This window comes from Pangasianodon hypophthalmus, chromosome 8, assembly GCF_027358585.1.
Source record: "Pangasianodon hypophthalmus isolate fPanHyp1 chromosome 8, fPanHyp1.pri, whole genome shotgun sequence".
Classification (NCBI taxonomy): Eukaryota; Metazoa; Chordata; class Actinopteri; order Siluriformes; family Pangasiidae; genus Pangasianodon; species Pangasianodon hypophthalmus.
Window position 1 is genome coordinate 26,478,130 of NC_069717.1, and position 16,667 is coordinate 26,494,796.

A 16,667-nucleotide genomic window follows, 5' to 3' on the forward strand; every position below is an offset into this window, starting at 1 on the left:
CCTTTGGGCCTGGCTTCATTTGACACCTGTGTTTCATATATACACAAAGCAGCCATGTGTTTGTGTGTGTGTGTGTGTGTGTGTGTGTTTCTTATCAGTCTATCAGCATTTGTCAGTCATGTAAAGAGCCAGTGCTGATGAGTGATTAATCCCAGTGAGGATTTGAATTGAGTTTAAATAAACCAAACAACCTGCACGATTTAAAGAAACTGTTCAGCTAAGCATCCAACATACAAGTCGTTCCTTTTATCCCAAATATAGTCAGTTTTGAAGTTTCTTTCTTTTGTGTTGATTCAACGCTTGTCTCCTATCCTGTCATTGGTGTGTTTCCTGATCGTTTCCACCTGTTCTCTGTTTAGAGCTTGATTTGTTTGTGTATTTATACGCTGTTGTGTCTTTTGCTGCATTCGAATTACCTAGGAACTCGGAATTGTCTCATTTTTGACCTCTCTGTGTGTCCAAGCTACAAAGTGGGAAAAAAAGATGGACATGGACGCCTCTAGCAAAAAATCTAGCAAGCTAATTGTGATGAACGATGTATTTACCTCCTCAAAACGGTGACCTGTATAGTGAGTGTTATAGATTTAACAATCTAATATGTCTGTATACTGATTGATCTAAAGCAAATACTAGTATATACAGCATATAGACACTTTGTCTACTGTGAGCTGCCATGTTGATTTGATGTCACTTGCTGAACTCGGGGTTGAGGAGACCTTCCTGATGTGACCATTAGGAATTCCGAGTTATGTTTGTATTTCCTAGTCAGAGTTCTAACTATCAAATTTTAGTCAAATGCAGCTTTTGCCTAGCTGAGATGTCTTATGCTGCATACAAGGAGAGGTTGCAACTTGTAATTCTTTGCCTTTGAACCAGGAAAAGCCACAGAAAACATGCCCTCAACATGAAATGTCAGATTAAGTTGATCAAGTTGTTGGATAGTTAGATGCCATAGTGAAAAAAAAAAGCCTAATTAGTTCAGTTTGTAATCAGATAATGGCTGTCAAAATGTGTGTGATGCTCCTGCCAGATTGAAATGCTAGAACTTTACTTGTGGTTGAGATCCACACAAAAGAGAAAGATGAAAGCTTGTAGTTTAAATGCAAATTTCACAATGTGAAAGGTTTCAGCTTTCTGGTAAAATTCCACCTTCAAACTTTGGGAGGCTGGGCCTTCATAAGGGAAAGGCGCTAAATTACTCTAAAGAAAAACTTTATCTTGGTTGTCCAAAATGGCCGCCTCCGTAAGGTTACACCATTCAGCTATATGGTGAAGTTTTGTTCATGTTTCTAGATAACGGGAAGTCCCACTGTGTCTTAAACCATATAAGCAAGTGTGTGACATCACTGAAGAATTTGATGTGAGAAAGATTTTAGGTGAGACAGACTTCTATTAGTTTGTTAGCTACATTATTCTCGTAGCTCAAGTGTAAAATCAAAGACACAACCTTAAGATAACCAGAGGGAAACAATTTGTCAAACTGTTTGTTTAACTGTTAGGACGATAACTGTAACACACACACACACACACACACATTAACTTGCTTTCAATACTGATGGAAACTCTCTGTTCTCTCCGGTGTCTCTTTTCTCGGGCCAACGCATGATGTGGAACAAAAGAGAAGGGAGGAGAGTGATTTATCTTATTAGTGCCTTTTCTCTTTATCTTTTTCGCTGTCCCTTGTGTTCTCTCTCTCTCTCTTTAATAGGTGGGAGAGACAGCGCACCAGCTGTTGATCCAACATGCTTCACCCTGCCTGAACCTGAGAGAGATACACATGAGAGAGAGAGAGAGAGAGAGAGAGAGAAAGAGAGAGAGAGGTGGAGGATAAAAGGGAAGATAAAGCAAGTGGCTGAGTGAAAGTGAAACCCTCAGGCCCTAAACCACACACACACACACGCACATACACACACACACACACAGACACACACACACACACACACACACACACACACACAGGTGTACAGAAGATCAATGGGCCACAAGCATATATAACCACAAGTACTATAGTCCAACATACTGTATGTAGCACACACACATACACATACACACACACACACACACACACACACACACCTCCATTTGTTCACTGACAGCGTTGGCCAGAGTTAAGAAGAAAAGGTGACAGCTGCTTCTGAGACATCTGTGACCAGATTCCATCTTTCACATTTTTCAAGTGATTAATTCCCCCACTGCAAACACACACACACACACATAACCTCCAACTGAAAAATTTAAACTGAATAACCCCTGACAGTTTAATTACTCTTCACATGAGATTTAGAGAATGGCAGTTTTAAGTGACAGATCAGTTACAATCGTACAGATGAAATAATTATCCCACGCCCATCCGTTGGACTAGATATAACTCTTTTTTTTTTTTTTTTTAAATCTTGTCCTGTTTTTGACAGGCACTGTCAAAGCTCTCGTTTTTTTAGGCAGTGAAACCGGTCTCGCTCTGTAGGTTCAGCTGTTCTGTCATGTCAGATTTGACAAAGTTTTAAGAAGGATCTACGAGGTGCAGTGTAACAGTCTTTCATTTCTCTGTTTATTAATTTTTATATTGATTAAACCACAGATACACATATTTAAGCCCTAGGCAACAAAGTACGCACTACTGAAGCTGATATTGCAGTGGTGCATACTTTAAGGACGTAAGTCACCCCAACAACTTATTATACTGCAACAATGTTGAATTCTCTAATCTGATTGGTCAGAAGGTGTTGATTAGTTTTCCTCCATGTCCAGTGGAGGAGTTTACGCCTTGCAGTTTCTCAGTAACATGACAACCTGTGGGTATCTTATTAACTTCAAGAGAGAGAAAAATACAGATTGTTGAGGGAGCAACAGTTTACTGATACTGGTATGTAAGTGATCGCAGGAACTAACTGTTTTGTGGACATTCCACAACATTAAATGGTACAAAAATGGTTAAAAGAATGACATGTACTAAATTAAAAATTGTGGTATAAGAGGAACAAAACATTTTAGACTGTGCTGATTGATAAAATAATCAACTTTGCACTGTTAACTCCAACAACCAAGTGGCCACTTGCAGCAGAAGGGAAGGACGGTGTAGAGAGAAGTTGATTTTTCAACTGGATTTCAGTTAAGTAACTGCATTGGCAATTTATTAACTTGATAAAGAGGTAGTGTGCTCAGTAGCTATACTATATGGCCAAAAGTTTGTGGACATCTTACCATCACACCCATATGTGGGCCTTTCCAAACTGTTGCCATGAAGTTGGAAGCACACAATTGTCTAAAATGTCTTTGTATACTGTAGCATTACAATTTCCTGCCTGTTCCAGCATGACAATGCCCCTGTGCATAAAGCGTGCTCTATGAAGACATGGTGCACCAAGAGTGGCCTGCAACGGAGCCCTGACCTCAACCCCACTGAGCATACTTGGGATGAACTGGAATGCCGACTGAACCCCAGACCTCCTCACCCACCATCAGTGCCTGACCTCACTAATGTTCTTGTGGCTGAATGGAATCACAAATTCCCACAGCCACGCTCCAAAATCTAGTGGAAAGCCTTCCCAGAAGAGTAGAGTTTATTATAACAGCAAAGGGGGACTAAATCTGGAAAGGGATGTTCAACAAGCACATATGGGTGTGATGGTCAGGTGTCCACAAACTTTTGGCAATATAGTGTAGTTTACAGAATAAAGTAAAGAATGTAGGTGGATGAGTCAACAGTTTGGACAGAGCAAATTGATCAAGTGTTACATTTTTTAAAGCATTTTATTGGGAAAAAGAGATGCTCGGATGATCAACAGTAGTGTTACTTGAGATTCTTTGTAAAAAGGAAACCCTTCTGTTGTAGGGTTCTTGAGGGTTTCCCTAGAGGAGCAACCCAAAATAAACTTCAGGATGCTTTATGAAATAGTATACAATTTCTGTTGAATAGGAAATTTCCATCTACAGTCATGTTTACTTCATCCTCAGGCCTTTAAAAGGTCACGTATCAACCTTCATGTGAGCTGATAAGGTAAATAAACAGCTTAATTTGGAGACATTCATCCAATGGGAAATACCCAGGGCCAATGATCAAGGGTGTGTTAAAAACAGTACTGGAACAGAGCCTGAGTGAAAAAAGCCTTGTGCCTTGTAGCCCTGTGTTCCTGTTTCCTGTTATGGGTTTGGTGGTCGTGTTTGGACTTCACGGTGTACAATGCATTCTGTACGGTTATCAGTTCTGCTTTATGCATCGTACTTACGAGCGATCGGATTACAGAGCTGAATCTGTTAAATAAATCACATGTGCTGTGGGGTTTCATTCTGAAACAAGACACTGCATGGAAAGACTTTATGGAGTTCAAGGTCATGTACAACTGACACACACACACACACACACACACACACAAGCAGTCCAATCAGCAGATACAAGATACAAGTACGAATAAAAAGCAAAGTGTGCCACTGTTTCATGAAATTATCACTGCTGGTGCCAAGAATCCCTCAAACGGGTTCCAAGGACCGTGGCTTACTTTTTAAATAAAACATAAACAAGGAAAATATCAAACCCATTAATCTTTCATTAAGCACGTCGGATAAAAAAGAATCGCTTAAAGTATCATTGGTTACCGTCAGTGTGAGAGAGCGGGGTCCCCTGCTGACTTCAAAGACTTCCTCAAAGGAAAAAGAGCGGCGAGAGAGAGAGAGAGAGAGAGAGAGAGAGAGCGCATCAGTTAGTTATCTGCTTGCTACTTTATGTTTGGCATTGAACCAGTTTGTGCCTGTTTTTTATTACAACCCTGAAAAAAGAGAGTGATGGAGAGAGACAGAGACAAAGATCTATTTTGTGTTTTGCTAAAAATGAATGAATAAAAGAATGAACGAATGAATTAGGATTACGTCTTTAACCATTGGTTAAATTACGTACACTTTTATAACCAAAATAGATCAGGAACGCTAATAGTTCACTTAAACACAAAGACTCATTTTGTAATTTCAACTTTACAAGAGGAAACTAGCCTGATGCTAACTAGCTTTCTTGCTAACTTAGCTATTTGTTGTAAATAGCACTTTGTGACATTTAGTCCTACAGTTTGTTCATTAGTTTGGCTAACAAAATAGCCTAATGTTGTCTAGTTTGCTAGAAAACTATGGTTTAAATCAGACAATATAACATTTAACGTAATACTAGTTAGCTTTCTAGATAACTGGTTTTAATTACACAATGTAATTTAGTAATGTAATGTTTGCTAACTTGGCTAACATAATAGCATCATGTTATCAGGCTATAGGTTTCAAATAACGCAGTATAATACTTAGCCTAATGTTAGCTAGCTTTTTTAATGACTTATCTATTAGTTTCAAACAACTGTGTAATTTAGTCCTATGTTCACTTGTTCGGCTAAGAGAATCACTTATATAGTAGCAAATTTGGTTACTTGTTCTAAGCACACAATATAATAGTTAGCCAAATGTTAGCTTGCTAACAAACATGACTAGCTATGAAACAAAGGTTACCTACTGCTTGAGAGCTAAAGTTAGCAGAGTGTTGTGTATAGTTAGCTGCCTGGTTTAGAGTATTATATTGTGTAACTAAAGGAAGAATCCTGTGCTAATTTAACTTGGTGACCCAGGGATGTCTGTTATTCAGCAAAATGTAGATAAGCAGGGAAGCAGAAAGAAACACGGAGGGACAGAGGGACAGAGAGAGAGAGAGAGAGAGAGAGAGAGAGAGAGAGAGAGAGAGTCAGTGGGAGTTAGTCTGTGTTCTGTATTATCATGTTGATAAGGCGCCTTTGCTGCCATGATGTAGGAGGTTATTTATCGTCATGGCGACCTGATGCTGGAAAGTCACCCCAGCATGACCATAAGTGTGTATATGCAAGAATGTGTGTGTGTGTGTGTGTGTGTGTGTGTGTGTGTAGATGACAAGGGTTCTACAGTATACTGTATATTTATCTCTTGGAAGTGTTCTCCCTCTGAAGTCTCTGAGCATCCACATGCCTCCACACTTCTGTCTCACCCTCTGTCATTAAATCATGCAAGAAGTGGTTCCTTTACATGTCAGTGTATTAAAGGTGCAGTCTGCGTCCTGAGAGGTGAATTGCAATTGCAATAAAAAATTTTTTTTTAAAAAACGTGCACAGTTTTCCTTTTCTCGAGAACAGACCCAAAATCCTCTGTTAAAACATGTGTATGTCTAACTCTATTCTGGGTGTGGGCTGAGCTTATTTCAGGGCCAGAAAAATATAAACAGAAGATTTATTGAAGAAGTAATCAGAAGATTAACACAAGGAAATTAGTTACATGGCAATATCGAAAAACAATTTTTTTCCAAGGTATCTTTGAAATTATATGAATATTAAATTAATATAAAATAAACATTACAGACTGCACCTTTAAAATGTTTAACGAAACAACCATAAGTATGGATATCTGTGTGTTTGTGGAAATATTCAATTTTTATGTTACTATATTTTTCTAACCTACATTTTTATCATAATATATGATAAAAAATTATATGATATATATGATAAAAATAATTACTATAAAAAGTGCTATGATTTTTTTTAACATATAAATACTATTTTTAACTAAAAGCTACAGGGACCTAAATAAGGTAAATTAGAAGCAGTCTGTCCTTTACTGAAGCCAGTAAACTGATGTAGCTAACAAATACGTTTCATGTCTGGCTATACTATACCTTTAAAATATCAAATACTGAAAAATACCTGTCCAACTGTCCAACTTTTACCAGTCTATCTACTCGATTCCTCTCACCAGGGGTACAGTATGTAGGGATGCTGATGATGCTGCAGCACCCCCTATTTTCAGGACTTTATAACTGCATCTACCAGATAGTGATACTTTATTGGAGTGGCATGGACGTGCGGTGGGTAGTCTTGTCGTCTCACAGCTCCAGGGTCCATGGTTTGATCCTGAGTTTGGATTACTGTCTGTGTGGAGTTTCGCACGTTCTCATCATGTCCATGAAGGTTCCCTCCAGGACCTCTAGTTTCATTCCACCTCCAAAAGATGGACTGATGATGCTAAATTGCACTTATGTGTGAATGAGTGTGTGAATGTGCGATGTTCTGATGTTCCATCCAGGGTGTATTCCCGTTTCACGCCTAGTGTTCATAAAAGTAAGTCATAAAAGCATAATATTTGTTCAGGAAAAATATTTTTTCATAGCATTAAGGATATTAAGTACATGCTGGGTACAATATCTGCATCCCCAACTCAAAATGCCTTTCTCTCCTTATTTCTCATGCTTTGCTTTTCTATCGCCATTTCAATTAATTTTTCCTACTAACTCACTAGAAGTTACACGAACGTGATCAGTATTTTAACACAGATCGTATCTTTGCATGTCACAGAAATTCTCCAATCAGCCGGAAGGGTGTTCATTAGGACCACTTCAGAAGACAGCCTAATTGTTTCCCAGCTCTCATTTCAGCACTAAACATCATGATTAGCGCGAGGATGTTGTGCTTTGGATTTGGGCCTCCGCCCCAAGGCGTGACGGAGTGATGAAGTTCATCTGTAGGACAAACGAGTGAGTGGATGGAGGAGAGGAAGCGGAGGAGAGTACGGGTTTAATGAGATTTCAGAGCAGTGGGGGAGATGGTTTTAATTACTGCTGAGGATTGGTTTGGAGGTGTGGAGTTGGGTGCTGAATGTGTGTGTGTGCGTGTGTGTGTGTGTGTGTGTGTGTGTGTGGAGGGGAAACTGGGTGTCTTTGGGTGGGAGTTCACACACCACTAGGGGAGCAAGCTGAGATCCAACGCCTTTGATGGCCACTTCAGCTTGACGTTTCCTCTCTCTCTCACTGTTGTCGCTCTGTCTTCTTCTCCTTCTGCCCTTTTCTGTTTCTTCTTATTAGATCGTCTGCTCCTCCCTACACTATTGTTCTGTACCAGGCTAAGAAACGAGACATGGAGGGGGAGAACGTATCTTTGGTGCCCTTTAAAATATCCCTGTCAACACTCTGGGTAGCAAGTTAATCATCTGAGTGTGTGTGTGTGTGTGTGTTTATGCGCATAAGAGGTGAGCTCTTGGTCCTGAGAAATCTTTCAAGAAGAATCCTTGCCAAAATGGCTGCCAGAAAACAGAAAGGAAGGCTAATATTTATAGATAAGTAAAGTCTAACTCACCCATAATAAATTTCAGAAATACACACCATACTTGTTTTTTAAATAATGTTCTTATATTTCATAATCTCATTTTTAATGTAACATCACTACTTAAACTACATCAGCTAGTCTGACTGAAAGCTGAAGAACTGAATGTGAGAAGATTGGAAGAGAAGAGAGATCGATTTCTATTAGTTGCTAGCTAAATTAGCATCGTAGCTGCTGAAGAAAAAAAAAGGAGCAAACATCAGATAAACATGTTTTGGCTTACCAGCTACATTTGGGGTAAATGTGTAAAAAAAAAAAAAAAAAAATTCACCCCAAAATAAATCAATTATGTGATTTTTGTATCTATTGTATTGTTTGAACTGAGTCGCAAGGTTTTCTCCAGTATCTGAATCTTATATATGGAGAAGTACAGACGGCTGATTGGTGTGAGTCTGCTGTATCGTTGCGTCCCAGCGCCCCCAGCGGGACACCACTGCTTCACTCAGAGTCTCTGTTCCCTCGGCCGCCCAGCTGTGTCCCCATGCTTTTGTTGACTTTGAAAAAAGATCACATAGCTTCCCCGCTCAGCATGGGGGGACAAGAGAGGGGAGAGAGGGGATTCACAGGGCTTTGCTCCAGTCAAAATGAGACACACAAACACACACACACACACACGCACACACAGAGCCATGTCCCCTATCCCATCTTGATGAAGTAAAAGTAACTGAGCTAATGTTTGCACATGCAGGCGTCTGTGTGTGCGTGGCTACTCTGAGCCAAAGGGCAAGTGGAACTCTCAGCTCGGCATCTGGATCTTTCAGTAAAACACTCATTGCCTTTTTTCTCCCTAAGTTTCCTGGAAAAGGAAAAGCCTTTTGTGTGACAGGAATTAAATGACGACAACAGGAAAGTGCACAACTTACTGTGATACTGACTGACTGACTGTCTTACAGACTGACTGACTGACTGACTGTCTAACAGACTGACTGACTGTTTAACTGACTGTCTTACAGACTGACTGACTGACTGTCTTACAGACTGACTGACTATCTAACAGACTGACTGTCTAACAGACTGACTGACTGACTGACTGACTGTCTAACAGACTGACTGACTGTCTAACTGACTGACTGTCTAACAGACTGACTGACTGTCTTACAGACTGACTGACTGTCTTACAGACTGACTGACTGACTGACTGTCTGACTGACTGACTGACTGTCTAACTGACTGACTGTCTTACAGACTGACTGACTGACTGTCTAACAGACTGACTGACTGTCTTACAGACTGACTGACTGTCTAACAGACTGACTGACTGTCTGACTGACTGACTGTCTAACAGACTGACTGACTGTCTAACTAACTGACTGTCTTACAGACTGACTGACTGACTGTCTAACAGACTGACTGACTGTCTTACAGACTGACTGACTGACTGTCTAACAGACTGACTGACTGTCTAACTGACTGACTGTCTTACAGACTGACTGACTGACTGTCTAACAGACTGACTGACTGTCTAACTGACTGACTGTCTTACAGACTGACTGACTGACTGTCTAACTGACTGACTGACTGTCTAACAGACTGACTGACTGTCTTACAGACTGACTGACTGACTGACTGATTGGCCAACTGACTGACTGTCTGACTGACTGACTTACTTAAAGGAAGTGTCTAATACACACTCTATTCTTTAGAGCTGCCACTCATGATGGCCGTATGCACGTCTGAGTCATCAGAGAGAGTTAATAGGTTTAATCCAGTGTTACAATACTCTCTTACAATCTGCATGCGCAGCAGGTCTCTCTGATATCATTTCTTAAATCCAAATTTTAGATGCCAATTTGTTTGACTCTGAGTTGCACAGTTCTTTATGCTGCCTTACTGCTGTTTCTGTCGTTGAAAATTCTGGTGTCAAAAATCACTGTATACCAAATGACAGGGGAAAAAAACACTATTGTGTTTTGAATCCTACTGGAGCATATCAGATTTCATGTGTTTTACTTTTCATCCAGAATGTAGAAATTTTCTGCTCAAATTCCATGTGCCAAAAAATATCACATTGGAGCTGCCTGTTTGGAAAAAAAAAACAACAAAAACAACAACAAACCCTATAGGCTAAAAGGCTGGTTTTGCTGATAAAACTAGCACGGTTTTGCTGTTTGTTTACTTGGTCTAAAAAATGGCATGTTGGTCTAAAGTTTTATTCAGAAGGGGATCATGTAATTAAATTACATTTTAGGTTCAGATTAGTTCCTACATGATGTACAATTCAAATTCCATCTTGTTTGGCCTGTATGATAAAGAGTACTGACAGTAATGTAATATAATATAATAATAACAGCTACTAGACTATTCCAAGCCAAATATGGTTTTGGCACGAAGGGTCAGCTGTGGCAATGGCAAGTGTATTATGGGCCAAATGTGTGGTTTTATGGTTTTTAAGAGTCTTTGGATGCTGGGCCAGAAAATAATGTCTAACACTCGTGCTATGTCTCAATTTTGGACTCAATGTCCAGCTGTAAGTTCTGGTCCGTATTGTGCATGAGATATAGTTTAGCCCTTGTAACTCTTAAAATTTAATATAATTGGATAATTTTTTAACACTAAATCTACAAAAACATGCATTTAAACATTCAAAAGTGTGTTAACCCATCTCAGGCAACAATTTAATTTTTTTTCCACGGTTTCTTTGCTGACTGACTGCATTTTGCTCTTCAGTGCGTAACAAGGTTGAGGTATTTTATAGTATAGAATTAGCAAATACATAAAATGTGGTTAACTAGCATCCATGCTAAAGGCATGAGGACTTTAAGGACATTCTAATAATTCACTGAAAATTCATTTTTTAAATTAATAATTTACTATATTTATTTTATTTTAAATTAATAATCTATAATTTGCGTTAACAGGGTTGTACTTTCAAAGTGACCTCATCAGTCAGAATCACGATATCACTGAAAAATAAAAGAAAGAAGAATGAGGGAAATTTGTTCCTTTGCATGATCTTCAGGAAATTCGGATGATGCAACTTCCGGCTGAACATGTGACTTGTGGAATATTCCAAATATTTCATCGCGGTGAATGTGTTCATGTAACAGGGTTGAGTGAATGAACTAAAATGTACATTTTTCATAACTTGAAATGGATGGCTTGTGGAAAAAAAGATGTTTTAAGCCTGATATGTTAAATGGATTCACACATTAATGCAAAATACAATTTTTATGTATTTTAATTATTATATTTCAAGGTAAAGTGTAATTATAGTGCTCTGGCACAGGCAAAATAATAATAATGCCATTGTCTATGTGCTATAGATTTTGTAGGATTTATTAATGTTTTAAGTTCTTTATGTGAAATGTGCACATGGGTTGTTGTGAAGGACACATTACCTGATGAAGATGAAGATGTGTTTTGTCGACTAGATGAATGTAGTGAATGTGCGTCACGACTGGGCCATCACTTATTTGCTACCTGGTAAAATCCTTCGAATCTGTGATTTATATTTGTCTTGTATTAAAGATGGCACATAATTAATAGTGTTATTTACAGTGTAGATTGAGAATCAAATCCTGTTTGTAAAATGATGGTACTTTTTTTTCATTTGTAAAGTGTACTTAGTAACTTTGGGAAATTAATTAATTTCACTCTCAGTTGTGTGTGTTAGAACAAACCACCAACTATTGACTACATTTTGCTCCTGCTTTTTAATGTGGATTTGTTTTTGCTTTGCTGTACAACACCCTTATTGTCATAGAAACCAACGATCAAACCTCTGGTTGAATTTTGAACTGCATCTTCGATCGTTCGAATAAAAAAATTATATAAGGGATTCGCAAGCAGATCAGTACTGGAAGGAAACCCACCACCGTATCACAGAACCAGCCTGAGTTTTTATCTTTATGACTGCCTGCCTGCATTACCTCCCTTCAGCAGTTCTGGTAGATGTGAAACAGGTCAAGGGCGCTGCACCGACTGGCTCCGATTGTGTGTTATCACGAGTAGGGGAAGCTGATTGTGCCAAAGGCCTCAGGAATTCAAGTGTGCACTCAGGGAACCTTTGAAGGTCACATTTTGTTTGTGTGTGTGTGAGCGAAGTGTCCTGTTAATTCGCACTTTTTTGTAGTCATAGTTTTAGTCAGACAAAGTCCGTCTTTATTCATTAGGGGTTTTTGTGCAGGTCTAGAAAATATGGAAATTTAATATGAAATATTAAATTTGAAAAGCACCATTTCCAGAGATTCAGAGAACATTTTAGAAAACAAATTGAATATTCACAGGTCAGACTAAGACCAAAGAGACAAAGGTAATATGGTTAATGGACTACAGTTATAGTATACAGTATACAGTATATAGTAATAGAGCAAACCTGTAAACTGAGAAGTTTAAATCTGAAAGTTCTGGGAAAAGTCCTGAAAAGGAGGTCTTGACCTTTTTCTTGAGGAAAAGGGTAAATACTATTTTTTTATTTGTTTGTTTGTTTGTTTTTTACTCTTTTTTTTAGCTCTTTTTAAAAATGTGTTAATGTGAATATTTGTCATACTTTAACAGATCAGACACTACATGCAAAATTACAAGCAGAACATTTATTAAAATATATTAAAATTAATGTATTTAAAAAATAGTTATTAAAGTATTCATGATAACAAGTAGATATTGATGGGGTGCTAGGTGACAGCTCATAAAATGTAAAGTTTTCTCAAAAATCTGCATGAACTGTGTGTTTACAGTAGAAAGGCAATTAGAATTACTTTTAATTATTTTCTAATTTTATGATGTGTAAAATTTACGAAGGTTTTTAGTGCATTTTTAATGCAGTATTAATATTTATCTAATCATATTTTATCATCAACAATCAGTTGGTAAAACTGGTCAGTAGAAATTGTTCCTGATTTGGTCACCGGATGGATATTTTTGTTATGTTGTGGATACTGTGTATGAATTTTAAAGACCCTTGATGAATAAGCATTAATTTCAATGTCAGGATTAACACTAAACCTGTCTAAATGTGTATCCAGAAATGCAACCCACGTACATGTGGAATAAGAAGTCACAGTGTTGTCTTTGATTAGCAGACATGCATGCTAATTAGTTCGAAAGTTAGCATCCTGCATCCTGCATCTATCCCATTCTGTATGTCTGAATGAGTGCAGGAAATCAAAGTGACACGGCAAACATGGTACGATTACCAAGTTGTCAGAAATGTTCAGTTTCACCCTCATCTCGACAGCTTGCTTTGCTAACAGCAGGGCTAATGCTAAGGATATCTGTCAACTCCTTGGAATCACATGGTAAACGATGTGAAAGCTTCTAAACTGAAGTCATTAAACCATGACCTAGGTCATGGTACATTGGTTCCTTGGTGTGGATGTCTGGAAACCATGTTAACTACTCCCTGAAGAACATGTGTTTCAAAGCCAGAAGCAGAACAGGGACGAAACTGAGCCCCATTTGCTCCACTCATTCTGCCGACTTCAAAGCTGTCCTTCATCTTCAATTAATTGAATTGCACTCTTGGTAAGTACAGTTCGTCATGTCTCAAATATCTTCAGACGATTAATGGGAAGTGAGGGGATTGCTTTGGGCCTGGACAGAAGGATGAAAACGTGGTGAGATGTTTCATTTTGCTAATTCATTCTTCGCCAGTAGACCGACTGCATGCTGAATTAGCTGAACATATTCAGCCTGTCTGTTGCAATCGTGGGTTTCTAGAAGGATCTTTATCTCAAAGGACATTTGTTTCCACTTATGAGTTCAAAGAAGTCCATTCATGTTAGTCAGAGCTGGTTAGCGTGAAGATAATTCCGTCATTTTGTATTTTTGCAGATTAAAGCTCAGAGCGTTTGGTTTATCAGGGAAACTTTGCCCGTTTCTGTTCTCTCTTTTTTTTAGTTCATTGTACCCCATAAGGCCCGGGAAAGGGAAATTATAAAGCTAAGTGAAAGTAAAATGTGGGAAACAATGACGATGGAGATGAAAATGAATGAAGAGCTAAATTGCCTGAGATGGAAGTTCATGCTAATTTTCATCTGTTTCTCCACATCTGTTACATATAAAATAAATGGTAAGTATAAATTTTTGTATAGGCCTACACTGAGCAGGCTAACACAGCAGGTTATGATAATTCTGATTTTTTTTTTTAATACCAATTTAATATCACACTATTGTCAATATTGTCAAATATTAGACATTTATTATTATGCATTGAATCATCATGTTCAATTGTTGTAGTATCTTTCATGCACAACAGTCTCTAGAGTTTACACAGAATGGTGCGAGGAGAATGGCCAGACTCAAAATAAACACTCTTTACAACCGTAATAAGCAGAAAAGCATCGCCCGCCACTTTGAACCTTTGAAGCAGATGAACTACAGCAGCAGAGGACCACTCAGGGTCCAAAAACAGGAATCTGAGGCTACAGTGGGCTGTCCAGGTTCACCCGTACTGTATTGCGCTGCTGCCATATGAATGGCTGACTGGATAATTGCATGAATGTGCAGATGTATAGGTGTTCATAAAGTTGACAGTGAGTATACATGACATGCATTACTGCAACAAAATAAGTATAAAGTTATTTAAAGTCATGTACATAGTATGTTTATAATTTAATCATTTTCAAGATGCGGTGCTACGTGCAGCATTAAATAAAATGAGTGACACCATGTGAATCTCCATTAAAGCTAAAAACGACATTCATCCATCTTGATCACGAGCAGGTAAACATTGACGGATGGACGATTTCTCCCCCAGGACGAAGCTTCTAATCACTCTCAGATCTCAGATATGAAAGCCAGCCTGAAGTCTGCCCTCAAATGCCATTCGAGGTGCCAAGAGCTGGCTCTGAAAGCTTTCCCTGGCTGTGGATAAATGATGGGGGGAACTGGGATGTTGGGGTGGGTGGGGCATGGGGGGGTGACTTTGCAGCAGAATCTTTAACATTTGAATCATTAATGTTTCATCAAAGTGTGTGGGAAACAAGAACGGGAGCAATCAGGCTATGGAGCGCTCCTGCAAAACCCACCATTTTCGAAACAGCTTGATGTTGAGATTTCAGAAACGACGAGGCTGTGGTTACTCCTTTCATCAGGCCAGAAAGAGAAGCAGAGGAATTATTAAACCAGCTTGCTTGAAATAAAAAAAGCCAGTTTTAGTATCTTTTCTCTGATCTTACTCAGCAGCAGTCTGTAGAAAAGACATCTAATGTTTTTTTTTCCACCCTGGTATTAATGACTCCTTTAGGATAAGTTTAAACCATGCAAATTCTCACTTAAAACACAGAACAATGGGCAAAATTGCAAAAGACATGGTATGGTGCATCAAAAAGGCCTAGCAGTGACTAAAAAACAATAAAAGGTGTTAGACATTTATAAGCAACATATTTTTGCATCTGGAAACACAAAAAGAAAGCTTGTATTGCATTGGAAAGAAGGCATGCATTATGTTTTGCAAGCACACAACTAAAAAATTTGACTAAGAAGCAATAAACAGCATGACGGGAGAAATTTAGGAGCGACACAGAAATCATAAAAGGTGAAAAGCATCTGCCTTTGACCAGGGACTAACTCTTCCCGAGCTCATTAGGGCTTTGCCTTAAATCTGAGCTCAGAGCAAACAACAAATGCACCAGCTCATTTCCAGACATGAGAGAATTCTCTCCTGATGCATGCTGACTGCTCTCTGAGCGACAGAAATGAGAAGTGTTCATTCAGAATTCATGTCAAAGTCTATTTCTGTGCATCCTACCAGCTCGCCTCTCACTGATCATGTTTACATCAAAACAAATGATGGCCGATGAAAGGAAGCGGTTTTGCACATCAGGGGTGGAGGGGGCAGGATTTATTTCCCCTCACAAAACTGAGACAGGAGAAGTCTCAAATGTCTGGTCACAGATAATGATATATATATATATAAAGAGTAAAACACTTGGGGGCATGCTGTTATAAGAAAATAATCAGCGACTGTGTTTGTGATGTGGTTCAACAAAATTATTTACTTCTTATACCACAGCAATTTATGATTTACATCCAAAAATTCCACGAGGGTATTCTATTGAGGAATACAGAATTATGACGATTTCAGTGTAGAATGAGTGTATAAATTATATGTTTTAATTAGAGCCCTTTAAACAACTTTAGCCTTATTTATTGTGTTTCAAAAAAATCTGCCTTTTTTCCTTCATTGTGGAAAGGCACTTCCAAGATTTAGACTTCTGTTATTCTTGTGTCATTATAGTATTTTTGGCAGAAGTATCTGGTAGCCCTGTTGTTTTCCTTTCTGAGGCCTGGGATGTGGGTGCAGTGAAAGGACTTGTCTATAACCAGGGTGACGCAGGGGACATGTAACCACCATCAAGGAGTCCATCCTGGGCCTCTGCTTTTCAGACATTTTGTTCTCAGGCATGTGGTTCACTAATGTTAATAACATAACTTTTTTTTTTTTTTTAATAACAACAGTAAAAATATTACCTATTGCATGTTTAATGCTCTAGTTGTCTGTGTAGCTGCATTTATAAGTAAAAGCAAATGTGTTTTATTAAAAGAGCAGCTTTGGCTACTCTGTTCTGATGATTCTAG

At 38.5% G+C, this 16,667-nt stretch overlaps 1 long non-coding RNA gene across 1 annotated transcript; it reads right to left on the reverse strand.

The window, feature by feature from the left end:
* Positions 1–1,305: 1,305 nt before the first annotated feature.
* Positions 1,306–4,794, reverse strand: LOC113546151 (uncharacterized). Its single transcript, XR_003404689.3, has 3 exons — positions 4,594–4,794; positions 2,077–2,192; positions 1,306–1,762 (listed from the first exon to the last, which is right to left on the reverse strand). It is a non-coding gene; the product is annotated as an uncharacterized LOC113546151 (long non-coding RNA).
* Positions 4,795–16,667: the final 11,873 nt, after the last annotated feature.